Genomic DNA, 13870 nt, shown 5'->3' with positions numbered 1-13870 from the left:
TTACTTGTCTGCTCGCCTGCTGGGCCAGGAGCTCCAGGGCAAGGACTATATCTGACCTACCAACTTGAGTCCAGGGCTGGCCAAGAGCAGAGCCTGAGTGAAAGAACATGTGTGTGTGACACACTGCCTGCTATATGTCTGACGCTTTGATACCTCGCCACCAGAACAGCACCTGTGGTCCGGGGTCAATGTCTCAGCCACCGTCGCCTCTAGCCTCACCGCCGGCCTGACACACAGCAGGTGCTTGGCGAATGCCCGTTGCCTCTGCCAGAACTGAGCAGTAGTTGAATAATGCCAAGTGGTTACAGGCACTGGCATTGGGGTCGCACAGAGCAGGGCTCTAATCTGGCTCTGTGTGTACTTTCTGTGTGACCTAGATATGGTGGCTTCACCTCTCTGAACCTCAGTTCTCAGGTCGTATTGGTGGTGGAGATGGTGCCTTCCTCAGACAGGCATGACAAAAGTTAATGTTCCCAGAGAGCTGCACTAGGACATTTGCTTTTCCCTGGCACCCACAGGGCACCTAGAGTGGAGGCCAAGCCTGTGATGGGTTCTCACTCCAGGTGCAGGGGTCTCCAAGTCTCTAGTCCAAACACTAGTAACCAATAGCCACAGAGTCCTGGCTCCATCTGGGGAACAGATAAGTTCTAGAACCTGGGCTCTTTCCTCACACCCTTCCCCCCTTTTTAAACAATTTTATTTCAAAATAATTTTTAGACTTGGAAAAATAGCGCACAGAATTTGTGCACACCTGTCAGCCAGCTTCCCCTCATGTCAACATCTTAGACCACAGTACAATACTCTAAGCCAGGACATTGACACTGACACAATACTACTGACTGATCTACAGACCTTAATTAAATGTCACCAACTATCCTACTATGTCCTTTCTCTGGTCCAGGATCTAAAGCAGAATCTCACCTTGCATGTGGACGTTGCCTCTCCTTGATCTCTCCATTCCACGACAGCTCCTCAGTCTTGCTCTGTCTTTTATAACTATGACAGTTTTGAAGAGAACTGTCAAGTGTCCCTAAATTTTGGTCTGATGCCTCTGCGTAATTAGATCGGGGTCATGCATGCAGGCAGACACAACGCAGAAGCGATGTTGTATCCTCAGGGCATCGTATATTAGTGTATGATTTCAATGTGGCTCAGGAGTGACAATGTTAACTCTGACCGCTTGGTAAAGCGGTGTCTGTCAGGACTTTCCACTGTGAAATTACTATTTATTCATTAGTAATTACTAAGCATCGTGTGGGGAGGTAATTTGTAACTATGTAAATATTCTGTTTCTGATCATACTTTCGCCCACTAATTTTAGCATCTGTTGATGATATGTTCCGACCCCGCTATTTGCCAAAGGGTGATTCTCTATATCCATCACTCTTCCTACATTTATTAACTGGAATTTTACTGTAAGGAAAAGTTGACATTTCTCCCTGTTTACTTTTTCATTTATTATCCGTATGGACTCATGGGTATTAATTTTATTCCATTATCGTCATTATTAATTTGCTGTTTAAGTTGTCTCATCCTCTTTAGCAATCTCAGGCCATCTGTTTCCTGTTGAGCTGAATTTGCAGCCGCGACTCATTGAACACCTACTCCCTGGTATGGGGGCAGGTCGTGGGGGGAGCTCAGAGCCTTTGCAAACCATGTTTCCCTGGAACCCATTGAGGCACCTTCCCAGCAAGGGATGGGCCTTTTCCTGTAACCGGGCAAATTTCAGTCAATGTCCCAGGGTTAGGGTTAAAGTCAGGGAGTTCCAGGGGCGGGCAGTTCCAGGAAGGGCTGGGCGTGGCCAGGTAGGCCCAGGTTACCCCACTGTTCTCCAGTCGGTCATCCCGCCCTCCACAGATCCACCCCAATCCCGACCAGCCCCAGTAACAGCACCAGCCAACTGCACACCCTGAGTTTTTCCTGACTCCCCCTTCTCTGCTCTGCTGCAGAGATAATTGCCGAGAAGCCCAAGGAGCGGTCAGCTGGGCAACACTTGGCCAAATTCTCTCATGCAAGGAAGTGCTCTCCACCCAGGGGACAGCGCCAGCTGTTTTCTACCAGCCCCAAGGGCAGCATCTGTCAGTGACACTTCCTGATAATCAGTACTGTGGTATTTGCCGAATGGTGATTATTTATTTCCATCATTCTTTCTATATTTATTAGTTGGAATTTTACTGTAAGAAAGCAGAGCCCTGGCCAGGTGACTCGGTTGGAGCATCTTCCCATGCACCAGAAGGTTGTGGGTTTGATTCCCATCAGGGCACACACCTAGGCTGTGGGCTCCACCCCCAGTTGGGGCGTGTGCGGGCGGCAACCGATGGATGTTTTTTCTCACAGCGATGTTTCTCTCTCCATCTTCCCCTTCCTCTCTCTCTAAAATCGATAAACAGCCTCAGCAAGGATCTTAAAGAAGCAGGGACAGCAGTGTACAGCAGCAAGCAAAACTAGGCGAGGAGGAGGGGGACTTAGGGGAGAAGCCACTGAACTTACCTTCTTTGCTCTCTTTAAGATGCTCAAGGGCAATAGTAAACTGTGTTCACCTCTGCCCACGACCACATCAAAATTACAACTAAGTGATAGAATAACCACCCTTGAGAATCCCCTGAAGATTAGCTGAACAGAAAATTCTTACAATTAAGCATATAAAGAAGGCACGTAGAGACTAGTAGGAGGGGGCGAGATGAGATGGACTGGTTCCATACCCAGGTGTGGCAGTTAAGAATCAAGCAGGATATCTCGGCCCTGCCAGTGTGGCTCAACAGTTGAGCATCGACCTCTGATCCAGGAGATTGGGGTTCGATTCCCGGTCAGGGCACATGCCCGGGTTGCAGGCTTGATCCCCAGTTGGGGGCGTGCAGGAGGCAGCTGATCCAGGACTCTCATCATTGATGTTTCTATCTCTCTCTTTCCCTTTCCCTTCCTCTCTCCAAAATCAATAAAAACATATTTTTTTTAAAAAAGAGGGCTATCTCAGCTGCAGAGTTTCCCCTGATTAGCAAGGGGTCCCCGCCTCACACCAGGCTCCCCAGCCTGGACAACCAGTTCCGGGAAGAGGAGTCCCCACAATATCTGGCTGTAAAAGCCAGCAAGGATTCTGTCCAGGTGAGACGGAAGGCTGCCAGAGTCCCAGGCATCCTCTTAAAGGGCCTGCCCATGGATTTACTTGCTGAGGAACTTGCTTGCTCTGAGCTCCAGCGCTGAGCAGCAACTCGAAAAGCACCAAGGACACACAGGGAGGAACTGAACTGTCTGGCTTCAAGACGAGGACTGGAAGGGCCGGCGCCCTCTGTCATTTTGTACCTTTGTTGAGCCCTCCCCCCACAGAATCTCTGGTGTATGCAGATGCCAAATCTGAGTCTCCATCAGACTCACCCAATCTTGGTGATTCCCTGAGAACCCGCCCCATCCAACTCATGCACAGGTCCTAACCTCTTTCCAGCCTCGGCCCACACTGTGGTCTTTCCTAAAATCCCTGAAAGGTTCACAAACCTCTCAGCATGCCCTGTGCATCTTGCTAAGCAGTCCCCAATCCACCACTTGTGGCAGCTGGCCTCAGTTCACAGCAGAGTCTCTCCCAGGCACGTCCAAGCCCAGCACAGCAGCTACCAATTACAGATCACTTTATAGGTCCTACGGGGTAGCTCTGTACCTGGTGTAGGCAGTGGCTGCCCTGGGCCTGCACCAGAGACCCTCCCAAAAGGCCCAGAACCAACACACCTGGTGACTGGCTTCAGACCACACCAGAACACCACCCAATTAGCTCTACAAACAACATACCCAAAGCGTGAACTCAGCAGGCACCAGAGCCCTGCTATAGTGAATCCCACTCCATGGGGTCAATTCCACCTACTGATGTGCCAACAGCAATCAAGGCTCAACTACAACTGGAGGGCATATACAACCCACACAAGGGACACCCCTGGACAACCCTGTGTCACTGGGCCCCACAGGACACCTACTACAAAAGGCCACCCTGCCAAGATTGGGAGACATAGCAGATCTACCTAATAACCTAGAAACAAACACAAGGAGACAGTCAAAATGAGGAGAAAGAGAAATAAGTCTCAAGTGAAAGAACAGGACAAAACTCCAGAAAAATAACTAAATGAAGTGGAGATGAGCAATCTGCCAGATACAGAGTTCAAAACACTGGTTATAAGGTTGCAATGAACTTAGGGGAAGAATAGATAAACTCAGTGAGAACTTCAGCAGAGCAGGAAACATAAAAATGGAGATAGAAAACATAAAAAGAACCCATCAGAAATGAAGAATACAATAACCGAAATTGCAGAATACATTAGAGGGAATCAATGGCAGTTTAGATGAAGCAGAGGACTGAATTAGTGACTTGGAAGACAAGGTAGTGGAAAGCACCCAATCAGAACTGCAAAAAGAAAAAAGAATCCAAAAAAACAACAATCAAAAACCAAGGATAGTTTAAGGGGCGGGGCCTCTGGGACAACATTAAGCATATCAACATTCACAACATAGGGGTGCCAGAGGGAGAAGAGAGAGAGCAAAGGATTGAAAACCTATTTGAAAAAATAATGACTGAAAACTTCCCTAACCTGGTGAAAGAAAAAGACACACAGGTCCAAGAAGCACAGAGTCCCAAACGAGATGAGCCCAAAGAGACCCACACCAAGACACATCATATTAAAATTCCAAAGGTCAAAGACAAACAGAGAATCTTAAAAGTAGTGAGAGAAAAGCAGTTAGTTACCTACAAGGGAGCTCCCATAGGACTGTCAGCTGATTTCTCAACAGAAAACTTCACAGCCCAGAAGGGACTGGCATGAGCTTTCAGTCCCCAGAAGGGATTGGCATGATCTTGTGATGAAAAACAAGGACCTACAACCAAGATTACTCTACCCAGCAAAGCTATCGTTGAAATTGACAGAGAATTAAAGAGCTTCCCAGACAAGCCCTGGCTGGTGTGGCTCAGTTGGTTGGAGTGTTGTCCCGGGCACCAAAAGTTGTGGGTTCAGTTCCCCAGTCAGGGCACATACCTAGGTTACAGGTTCGATCCGGGTCGGTGCTCATACGAGAGGCAGCCAACACATCTATGTTTCTCGTGTTCTCTCTAAGGATTCTTTAGGGAGGAAAAGGGCAGGGAAAGGGGGAGGAAGAGGGAGAAGAAAAAGATTAAAAATATAAATAATAAAATGGCAATAACTACAACCTTTCAATGATTACTTCAAATGTAAATATGGTAAATGCTCCATACAAAAGACATAGGGTAGCTGAAAGATAAGAAAACAAGACCCAAGTGTCCACTGATAGACGATTGGGTGGAGAAGACCAGGTACCTGTATACAATGGAATATTACCTGGCCATAAAAAAGAAAAAAAAATTTACCATCTGCGACATCATGGATAGATCTAGAGGGTGTTATGCTAAGTAAAATAAGTCTGACAGAGAAAGACAAATGTCATATGTTTTCATTTATATGTGGAATCTAAAAAACAAAATAAATGAACAAACCAAACAGAAACAAACTCATAGATACAGAGAACAAACTAATGGTTGTCAGGTCGGGGGGAGGTTGGGTGAAAAAGGGAAGGGATTAAGAAGTACAAATTGGCGGTTACAACATAGCCTCAGCGCTGTCAAGCACAGCACAGGGAACACGGCCCCTCACAGGGAACACGGCCCCTCACAGGGAACACGGCCCCTCACACTGTAATAACCATGTGTGGTATCAGGCCGCTACTAGACTTACTGGGGGGATCACTTTGTAAGTTATATAAATATCTAACTGCTACGCTGTACACCTGGAACTAATGTAATATTGACTGTTAATTATAATTCCAGGCAAAGAACATATTTTTAAAGAAAGGATGTGAAAGGATTCTTTGCCCTGTAAGGGAGTGGACCCAGCCTCTGAAGCCAGGCAGCCAAGACACACAGGAGACCACGTCGCTTCAACTTTAGAGTAGACACTTTAAACTCTTTACTCTTCTGACGTGCTCCTGACACGCATGTTTAACACGTCAGACACATCGACTATGACAGTGAAAAGTAGCACCCCGTTTGCAAAACGCCTGCTTCTCTCTTCAGGCCAGCACCAGCCGAATCTGTGAACCTTCGCCGGCAGCCTGATCCTTCCTGTCTTCCACGACCCTGCTCCAGGCCCAGCTCCCCCCAGACGCCTCCCCGAGTCTCTCCCAGCCTCTCTAGGGTGCCCTGCCCTGAGCTGCCCAAGTCAGTGTGGGAATTAGTTCAGGAGCAATGTCTCCCTACAAGAGCACAAATTCCTCGTGGTCAGAAGCTTTGTCCATCTGCATGCAGAGGACCTGGCACTGCCCACAGGGCGCAGGAAATCGGGGGCTCTCTGGCTGACTGGCTGACATAGCCCCGTCAGCACGTGACAACCTGGCTTTTCGATGGCACGGCCCTGGTTTGGCTCCCGCCTCATCTTCCATCTCAGTCTCTCTTTCTCTCCATTTCTGTCTTCCTTGGGCAAAGATCACCCCATTCTGGGCTGAGCCCACAGAAGAGTTCATCTCCAAGTTCTTGAAACTATAATTTCTAAACCACAAACTCGCCCTCCAATTTAAAAGCTCGGCCAGTGTCTGTTTACGCACTCAGGTTAGATTTTGTGCCAGAATCTCAGACCGCCCTCTCCGGTCGTCCCATTGACGGCACAGCAGGAAGCAAATGCTGCTCAGCTCACTTTTTCCATGTCCTGTTTCTGTGTCATCCCCACTGGCAGCCACCCAGCATGTGTTATCTCTCCTTTTGCACATCTGCCCAGGGGCTTGTGCTCAGGGGGTCTTGGGAGGGGGCTGCTTTTGGCTAAGGTTAGGGGGTGGTTTTGTGAACTTTTCGCCAGGTACCAGTCCCTTGCCTTGGTACAAACATATTTGTTTCAAATCAATATATTTATTCATTTGTCAAAATATCTTCGACCATAAAAGTTCATGTAGTCATCCTGCAGATGTCTTCTCGGTGGGCTAGGTCAAGCTGACGTTATCACACCCTTTTTGCAGACAGGGTTGTCAAGGCTCGGAGACGGAAAGTCACTTGCCCAGAAACACAGGTGAAGGAGCCTTCTGGACTCTCTGGCTCCCACCCTAGTGCTCTCTTGCCCACAATGTATGTGAATATTCTGTTTAATTCTTTGCTTCTTGCTTCTTGCCAGTCTCTCCAACTCAGATCTAGTTGGCTACTCCAGGGGGAAAAAAATTTCTTACTCATCTGAGGATCCCTCACTGCATAGCACAGCCAGTACTTGACAAGCAGTAGATAATAAAATCTATTATGTGAACACAAGCTTCTGTGGAGAAAGACGTCTCAGATGACATACTCTGGCCAATGCTTTTTGTGCACAAAGACTCCACTTCCTGCAGCTTCTCTGGGACGGTTTCCCTGCCTGTAGAATGGTCATAGAGGGTCGGACTTGATGATGTCCATTCTCCATCAGCTCTGATGACCTGTTGTTGGCTCTGGAACTTTGTCTGTGAGGACTGGTGCTGTGCTTCTGGGAGAAAATGACCGGAAACCAGGATGCCCAGCCAGCTGGACATCAGGGAAGGCAAACAGCAGCAGCTGGGCAAACCCTCGGGCACCAAGCAGAGAAGACAACATCGTGGAGGGCTTTGGAAACTGGTGCTGTTAAATAATTTAAAAAAAAAACAAACCCTCAAAAATGGCCCTCGCTGGTTTGGCTCAGTGGTTAGAGTGCTGGCTCTCGGACTGAAGGGTCCCAGGTTTGATTCCGGCCAAGGGGGCACATACCTCCGTTGCAGGCTCGATCCCAGGCCCTGGTCAGGGCACGTGGGGGAGGCAACCAGTCGATGTGTCTCTCTCACATCGATGTTTCTCGGTCTCTCTCTCCCTTCGACTCTGAAAAGCAATGGGAAAAATATCCTCAGGTAAGAATTTAAAAAAAAAGGAAAAAAAAAAGATCAGCCTTGAAATCTCCATCAGCAGATGAAACCAGTTTAATCATACAAACAAAGCTTAATTTAGCTCATTTTGTAAGATTAACCTGACCTTGCTTATGCCCCTGAAAAATCATGAGCAAAACTTGCACTGTTTCCCAGGGTTGAAAGAGGTAACCACTAACCAATTCCTTATCATTTGAGAAAATTCTAGTATCACAGCCAAGCGCTGTGGAGAATAGAGTAGCTGCCTTCTCACTGTATAAGCTGCTTTGTAACAACACGCCACGAGCTTCATTCCATGCTTGGGTTTGTGTGCTCCCGGTTTGCAAACTTTTTGGAGTGTGCACAATAATATTTTAGGCATACTACTCAGTGGTTCGCTGGTTTCACTTTGGCTACTTAAGAAAATAATTTCAGAGGAATGAAACTGGCTGACGGCTCAGCCTCTCCATGCCTCCCACCCACTTCCAGGCTCAGCGTGTCTAAGCGCCTCTCGTGGAAGCTGGAAGCTCCGTGGGCTTCAGGATCGATGCTTCACAGGTGGAGCTGTTCAGCCGCCGGGGGGCCCGGCCTGCCTGGTTACCCCCTTCTCATGGCGGGGAGCGGCCTCTGACCCGTCCATTCTTCCCCTAGTCGCGCAAAGGAGGCCGGCTTACCTCTGGGGGCTTGTGGTCCCTGAGTCGCTTGCTCACCCCTGCCGTAGCTCTTGCATCTTCCGCCCAACTGGCTTCCTAACTGCTGGCATTCCTTGGCACTTGGCCACCAGACTCCTGTTGAGGCCACCGCGTACCAGGTAAGACCAGGCATAAAGTGGGAGACAGTACAAGTTCCACTGGAAACCTCCCAGTTGGGGGGGTGCTGTTCTGGGGGGCCGGGATGCTCGCTCAGCGGACATCACAGTGTGAGCCCTGACTCCTCCAGCTGAATTTAAAGAATTCAGTTTAGTTCGGTGTCAGCTGAGATCAGGGAATGAAATGGGCCTGCCTCGGGCAGGGAATCACCTTGCCGCAGTTCCCAGGAGCTCTGCCCTCACAGTCACCTCCAGTTCCTAGAATTTGCTTCCTTGAGTTCTCCAGCCCCCCATGCGCTTCCCTGCCCCGCAGCTGAGATGACAGGATGAAATGGGCCTGCCTCGGGCAGGGAATTACCTTGCTACAGTCGCCGGGAGCTTCTGTCCTTAGAATCGCCCCTAGGTCTTAGAATTTGCTTCCTCGAATTCTCCGGCCCTCACAGCTCGCCTCCCACGGCCCTTCCCTGTCCCTGCAGATCCAGGTGTGGGACTCGGCCCTGCCACTCGACTTTGTTCCTGAAAATCACTCACAGGACTCATGGGTGAGTGGCACACGTACTCCTTAGGTTGGGGGCAATGGCTGGGTTTCAGGTTGCCAATCGAGTTCTTCCTCGGCCCCTTATTACAGTGACCAGCTCAGCGACGGGGCTGCGGAGGGACCATGTGCCTCAGGTCTCGCCCAGCAGCACAGAAACCTGGCCGAGGCTCCGAAATGCTGCCTTCCCTGTGCCCCGTCCCACCCGGTTCCTGCGGCTAGAGGGACATAATGCGGAGGTGAACATTCCTCCTGCTTACAACTACATTTTTGGGCCAATGGATCCCTCGGGCGGTGTGGCAAAGCCCTGGATTCCCTCTCAGAATAATGTTTTTTAAAAACATGAAACAAAATATGTTAAAAACCAAACCAAACCAAACCATTATAGCCCAGAACTGGAAATACTCCAAATGTCCTTCAGTGGGCAAATGGTTGAACAAGTTGGGTACGTGCCTCCCGTGGGACGCTACTCAGGACGAAAGGAACGAGCCATTACCTACACAAGAATCTGGACAGCCCTCCAGGGAAGTGCACAGAGTGAAAAACAGCCAGTCTCAAAAGGTCACATGCTTTTGAAAGTATGTAACCTGATAAGGACACAGATCCCATGATATGACATTTTGAAATTACGAAATTACAGAAATGGAGAAGAGATTAGAAAATGGCAGGGCTAAGGGAAAGGAGAGGAGGGACGTGTCTGGCCGTAAAAGGGGAACGGCATCAGGGATCCTCGTGGTGATGGAACTGTCCTGGTGGTCACACGAATCTGCGCATGTGATAAAACTGTATCAAACTAAATACATACACACACCTATGCGACCCAAGGAGTGCTTATCAACCCAGTGAGATCTGAATGTGCCCTTGGATTGTACAGGTGTGAATTCCTGGTTGTGGTGCTGTGCTATAGTTTTATAAGGTGATACCACTGGGGGAAATTGGGGGAAGGTACAGAGGACCTCTCTGTATTATTTCTTGCAAATGCATGTTTACAGTTATCTTAAGGTAATTTTATTTTAAAACAAAAGGTTTAAAAATTATTCTGAAATAGTTAATTTTAAACAGATTTATGAATAGTAATATATGCATTCCATTACTAACACATTTAGAAAGATCTAGCGACAGATCTTACAGCTACCATGACAGTGATGAGTGTAAATGATATTTCAAGATACATGTGACAAGGTCCTGCTAATATTACTGCATTTTGTCGCCTACATTTATAATTGAAGGAGGTGTTAATTTTTTTAATGAAAATAAAAATGTAAATTTTCTTCCTATCCAAATTCAGGGATCCCTGAATTATATTGTGGACCCCCCCCCCCAAGTTAAGAACCCCTGCCTTGTTTAAAATGGCAACTCCTTCCCAACTCTGCTACACAAGCTACCGTGGCCACGAAGAGCAAAACGGAGTAGAGGGAGCACCCGTGGAAGAGAGAGTGGCCACAGTGCCCTGGTCCTGGACGGCGGGGCACTTTACAAATGCTCATTGATGTTTCCCCATATGGACCTTCCCTCCGCTCAAGCAGCCGGACCTCAGGGAAGGTTCTTGAATTTTTCTTTGTTCTTTGAGCACAGGAGTTGGAGGGAATCAAAGTTATTTTTCAAGCCTGCAACCTAGATAGGTGCCCTGACCCGGAATCGAACCCGCAACCTTCCGGGGCATGGGACAACGGTCCAACAGAGCCACACCAGCCAGGGCGCAGAAAGCTATTTAAAAGGAAGTTCTGATAATGGGCATTTTGCAAAAGGTCATAGTTTATGTCCAGTAGAACAGTGAAGATATACAAGGAGGGTCCTAGTTTCTGTGCGTAGAATCAAACATTAAGGATTTCAGCTACGTTGGAGTTTATCTTTCAGGATGAGTGACACGTTCTGGAGATGATGGCAGCTGCTTTTTTCTTTGTATCCCCCTTCTTTGTACCATCTACAAAATATACTTGGTAGCATATATATAAATATGCCCTTTCAGGGTATAACTAATTTCACATAGTCTTGGCTTGGTTTCTCTGCTCCTCAGAGGCTCACTTGTTTGGCTTTTTAAAAACTAAAGAGTTGGGAGGAAGGCTTATTTAATGTAACAAGACGAGCGAACCCTAAGTAGCGTAATGAATACATAGAGTTCATCTTGCAATCAGGACAATTAATTTGTAATTAATAACTTTTAATAATTACCCACTAATGTCCAGGATCTACCTGAACCAGCTGAAGGTTTATTCCTCTCTTACAGAGAGAACCGGGGATTCTTCTTAATTTTTATGCTTGTCAGGTTTAGTACGTGGCCCCTTTTTTGTCCACACTAATATTTATAAGTTTAGTGTACTGGATTTGTAAGTATGACTTTCTGCCCAGGATAGCTTTGCCTATTACGCTGAAGCAGTGGAAGCAGGTAAAGGGAAATGCTTGAGATGAAGCAGGCCCTATTTATAAACAGAAATCTTTATAAGTACCCTCTCTGCTCCGGTCCCTAGCCCCCTGTCACTCCCCTGTGCAGGAGAGGCTGCCTGAGCACCAGCAGGCTGCTGTCTTCTCCTACCCATTTACAGCTGCCACCAAGAGGGGCAACCCCGGGTTGCCAGGTCCCTCCTTCCTCCCCCTGCCCATCAGATCGGCTTCTTAGCGCACAATTGGAGGGAGGAAGGAGCATAATAGAATAAAAAATGCAAGGCTTGCCCCTGGGGTTTCCAATTTATTAATTTTTCACTGTGTGCACTGTCTTCCTTCTGCCACTGGTAACGCGGGAAGCGCCCTGTCAGGGATGGTCGGGCTCTAAGTTGTCAGGCTTCTTCTCCGGGTGCCCTAAAGCGACCCCTACTGGAACGCAGGTGCTACCGCACAGCTCCAGAGACACGTGTGCTCCCCCAGGGAAAGATGGGCTCAGATCTAAACTCAGACTAATGTTCTCATTGTATGGAACAACTTTTTCAACATGTGTGTAAGTTACAAACCACACATTCCTTCCAACCTCTAAAGCTCTGGTGAGCTAGAAGCAAAACTATGGCACTAAGCAAAACCAAATAAAACTTTGCCACAAGTAGGTTTTACGAGGCCTGAAGCTTCCCAAGGATGAAAATGAACTCTAGTGCTGCTGCTGTTCTACAGTCCGCCAAATCTTGGAACTCGGGTCACATCAACATCATTTCCTGGCTGGTACTCCACTAGTGTCACCTCAACCCTGACAGCCTTCTTGTCCGTTACTATCTTATTGTCAAGCACTCACTATGTCCTGGGTTCCTTTGCAGCCCAGGCCACCCTAGATGACACATAGCACATAGGTTCCAGCAGGATCAGGGTCTATGAAAGGGAATTTCAACAAAGGACCCAGATGGAAAGGGTCCTATGATGTTCTCTCGACCATCCCCATGACTCGGTGGGGCTCTAGACCATCCCTGGAAGACACAAGGTGACAAGACCCCTCCAGCACAACCTCCCACCAGAGCACCAACCCCTCGATGTCCTCTCGTTGCCCACATACCACCTCCATGTGCTGTAAATGTTAACTATCCAGTGCCCGGCGATGTAAAGGAAGTAGGTGTCTCTCCATTTTATTTTGTATCCAACCTCAGAGGTTTCCCTGCATTGCTTTCTCCCGTGTCCCTAATCTATCACCAAAGAATCTCTTGTTAATTCTCCTTACATCTTCTTTGCTTGTCAGCAGTAATATAAATGTAAATAAGCTGTAAAACTGTCATTCTCTGTAGCCTGTTCTCAGTTTGTTGAAATTTTGCTTCCTGGCAATTGTCAGTTTGGCTCAGATAAACTCTTATAGGACTTTTTCTTAGGCTGGGCCTTCTTTTGTCGATATTAGGAATCTAAAGATCTCTCAGATGTTTTAATATTAAGAATAATTTAGTAAGATTTCACCTTAAAATAAAAATATCTATATTGCTCAAATATTTCAAATCAGGTACAAAGCTGGCATTCTACCAGACCAAACTACCTCCTGCGACAAATGTATAAAAAACATCGAATATGAAAAGCCACTTTCTCAACACACAGAAATATTAATACTAATGGGTCTCTTCTCTTAAAAATTTTTATGCTTTATTCTGAAGCTTCCCTGGGTCAAAAGATGTTTTCCCACCTAAAGAAGGCAGAGGACAGAGGACAAGGGGCTGGTAGTCAGGAGGCCCTTCTCCTAGTCCCAACTCTGAAATCATCGTGCTGTAGAAACAAGGGCAAGTCCCTTCTCTGGGCCTCAGGGTTCCCATCTATAAAGTTAGAGCTATTTCAACTCTAGGGCCCTATCAGAAAAGTTAAAGGGTGAGAGAACCGAAACCAGAATGTGGGGAAAGGTGAAAAATATGACCAGAAGCAAAAGCCCTTGCCCTGCTCTCCTGGAATTAGCCCTGGGGAAGGTGACTCACTCTGGCCCACCCAGAACTGCCCTTCACTCCTGGCCCACCCCTCCCATTTTCCCCCCTGACCTCCTGGGGAAGAGAATTCCTGATAAGTTGTAGGTGTACGGCCTTAGTCATCAACTCAACAGGGCTACTGCCTAGAGTACAGAATTATGTGGATGGTTTATTTGCACTTAGTGAGCTAAGCCTCCTGTGTGAAAGCTCTGAGTCCTGACACACCTATGTGGACACATGGACAGCAATTTTCCTGTGCCTTGCCTCTACCAGAGCCCAGGCTTACAGCCTTCTAGGGACCCT

The 13870-nt window shown here is 47.7% G+C and overlaps 1 long non-coding RNA gene across 1 annotated transcript; it reads left to right on the top strand.

Annotated features, from left to right (window-relative positions):
• The first annotated feature begins 8252 nt into the window (after positions 1–8252).
• LOC308567975 lies at positions 8253–11199 on the top strand. Its single transcript, XR_014000423.1, has 3 exons — positions 8253–8683; positions 9157–9222; positions 9309–11199. It is a non-coding gene; the product is annotated as an uncharacterized lncRNA (long non-coding RNA).
• Positions 11200–13870: the final 2671 nt, after the last annotated feature.

This window comes from Miniopterus schreibersii (genome assembly GCF_964146895.1).
Source record: "Miniopterus schreibersii genome assembly, chromosome: 15".
Taxonomy (NCBI): domain Eukaryota; kingdom Metazoa; phylum Chordata; class Mammalia; order Chiroptera; family Miniopteridae; genus Miniopterus; species Miniopterus schreibersii.
Note: the sequence above shows the minus strand (reverse complement) of the source record. Positions and strands in the feature narration are given on the sequence as shown.